We start from the raw sequence: 2,799 nt of genomic DNA on the forward strand, positions 1-2,799 counted from the left end.
AGGAGTGGTTAAAATCAATGTCGATGCATCTTTCAGCGCTGAAAATTTGGCTGCAGGCACAGGAGCAGTGGCACGAGATGAGCATGGTGACTTTATAGCGGCTGCTTCTTGGTTCATACCGCATGTGGTGTCAGTGGATGCGGCAGAGATGATTGCTATCGAGAATGGTTTCTATTTGGCTGGCAAGATTGGTTGTAACATCCTACACATTGAGTCGGATAGTTCTAATGCAGTGTGTGCTCTCAACTCTGAAACTCTCAGGGGACAAGAAGCGGCTATCCTACTAGAGAGCAAAGAGATGGGTTTGGATTATGCGAAATATGAAGTAAGTAACTGCCCTAGGGAAGCAAACTGCGTTGCTGATTGCATAGCTAAGTCATCTCTAGCTAGTAGATCTTCAGAGTTTTGGGAAGGTGCTATCCCAGAGTTTATTTCTCAACATGTTGTAAACGATCTTGCCATTATGTGAGAAATAAAGTATTACCCTTTCAAAAAAAAAGCAACATACGCATCGATCGATTAACCTAACTGGTGAACATAACATACGTGGGTGGTACACAGGCTCATCATGCCTTGCCTTGCTCACTACTGTATTTTATTTCGACATGATTAACAGCTACTACTCCACTAATGCTAGAAACCGAGGCTCTCCGCAGCGGCGTCCACGACGGTCTGCACCAGGGACGACCACTGGAGTCCGAGGTTACCGTCGGCGCTGCCTGGGTTGCGGGCGGAGCAGTTCCGGCGGACCTGGCCCTGGTCGCCTGTGAGCACCCTGATCTGGCCCATCTTCACCATGGACACGCCGAACTGGTTGAAGAAGTACCGCTGGCTGCGCGCGAAGCGCTCGACGATGGGCCGGGTAGCCTCGTTGGTGAAGAGGTCCTGGTCGGACACGAAGAACCCCTCCCGGTTCACCAGGTTGACATAGTATTTGTTGTCGAACACGTCGGGCGTACGCACGTCCAGCGGGTGCGCGCGTCGGTGCCCTTGGCCGGGCACGTCCGCTTCAGCCTGCCGAGGAAGTCGGGGCTCATGGTCGGGTCCACCGCTTGTGCAGGCCCCCGTCAATTTTTTTGAGTTTCGGTCTTGCGACCGTACTCCCCAGGCGGAGTGTTTCACGCGTTAGCTGGCCCCTGATCTGCGTAGACCAAGGGCAAACACTCATCGTTTACGGCATGGACTATCAGGGTATCTAATCCTGTTCGCTCCCCATGCTTTCGCAACTCAGGGTCGGTAGGGACCCAGGGAGCTGCCTTCACTTTTGGCGTTCCTTCGTAGATCTACGGATTTCACCCCTACACACGAAATTCCACCTCGAAGGACACGCAGTGCCCGAGCCCCACGGTGTGGCCACCGGGGAGCGCGACGAGGTCGGTGGCGTCGAGGTGGAGGCTGTGGTTGTGGAAGACGTCCAGGAGGGACGGCACGGCGGAGGTGGTCGCGGGGAGGCCGGACAGCACGTCCTGCGGCGTGGCGAACCGCGGGCTGTCGTGCCGGCCGAGCGGCACGCGGTACTCGGGCCCGCCGGTGGCGACCACGGAGTCGCGCGCGGCGAGCGTCAGGATGTCGGAGCAGGAGACGACGGCGCCGCGGCACTCGCGCTCCAGCCGATCCCGGATGTCGTTGATGGCCTTGAAGGCGGAGGGGCGGAGCGTGAGGTTGGGCGGCGCCCGCTGCTCCCCCGGCCCCGTCGCAGCCCTGCATGCATGCATGACGCGGGCACGGCCGCACCCATGGATGCATGAGCCAAATACTGGATTGATGGGAGGCAATCAACACAGGCAAGAGAAGGCAAGGTAAGCACCTGGATGAAGCAGTTGTGGAAGTGGAGGCGGAGGAGGCCGGCGGCGAGGCCGACGTCCTTGCGGACGGCGTCCCGGACGAAGTCGCGCACGATGGACTCGGCCATGGGGCAGCTCCGCTTGTAGAAGTCGAAGGACAGGCCGCGCGTGATCGGAGGCTGCCTCAACCTCAAGTCGTTCCCGCCGGCGCCGGCGGCCTCCTGCTCTGCCGCCGCATAAGCCCCAGACACCAGCGAGCAGGCCACTGCCAGCGCCGCTACTAGTGCTGCAGCGAGCAGAGGAGCACTGGCCGTCCTAGCACAAACCATCTCTCCGCGCGCGCGTGTGTCACGGACTCACGCACAAACCTGCCTTGGTTTTATACAAACGAGTCTCCTCTTGTGTTTGACACGTACGTAGGTAGACAACGCAGATGTGCTATATCCGCCATGAGTAGCAGGAGCTCAGGGACGATGCGAGTCTCTGTCCTCGATCAGCTTGGTTTTTTTTAGGGGAAATCGAGCAGCTTGGGTGGGCGCTCCACAGGGGGCAGACGAGAGGGAAGGGGAACGGGCCCAGTCGGGTGGCCCGGTGCGGGAATATTCCACCGGGCAAATCGCTGCGCAGACTAATTAGTATCATATCGGGAGTTTAATTAAAGGCCGACTAGTTTATTAGGCTGAATTCTGTCCATTTTATCGCCAACACGGGGATCATGCACGGCTGTCAGCTGCGAAAGATGCCAAAGTGCACAAATAAAAGAGGCCGCCGAGCCCAACCTGTGACCCAGCACCAAAAGTGCACACGGATGAAAAGATGGCCTCCGAGCCCATCCGTGACTCAGCACCGATAAGTGCGCACGGACCAAAACAAATGCAGTGAAAAGATCCCCTATGAGGGCACAGTCGTAAGAAAATAGCGCAATTGCATCCCCCGAGTTGGCACGTGCTATACATTAGCACTGGGCTTTTTGTTCAAATTCATTTTTTAAGTATGTTTAAAAAAAATAGCGCAA

At 57.0% G+C, this 2,799-nt stretch overlaps 1 pseudogene; it reads right to left on the reverse strand.

Annotated features, from left to right (window-relative positions):
• Positions 1-562: 562 nt before the first annotated feature.
• LOC123059523 (cationic peroxidase SPC4-like) lies at positions 563-2,228 on the reverse strand (annotated as a pseudogene).
• Between the last annotated feature and the right edge of the window lie 571 nt (positions 2,229-2,799).

The sequence above is a fragment of the Triticum aestivum genome, chromosome 3A (assembly GCF_018294505.1).
Source record: "Triticum aestivum cultivar Chinese Spring chromosome 3A, IWGSC CS RefSeq v2.1, whole genome shotgun sequence".
Classification (NCBI taxonomy): domain Eukaryota; kingdom Viridiplantae; phylum Streptophyta; class Magnoliopsida; order Poales; family Poaceae; genus Triticum; species Triticum aestivum.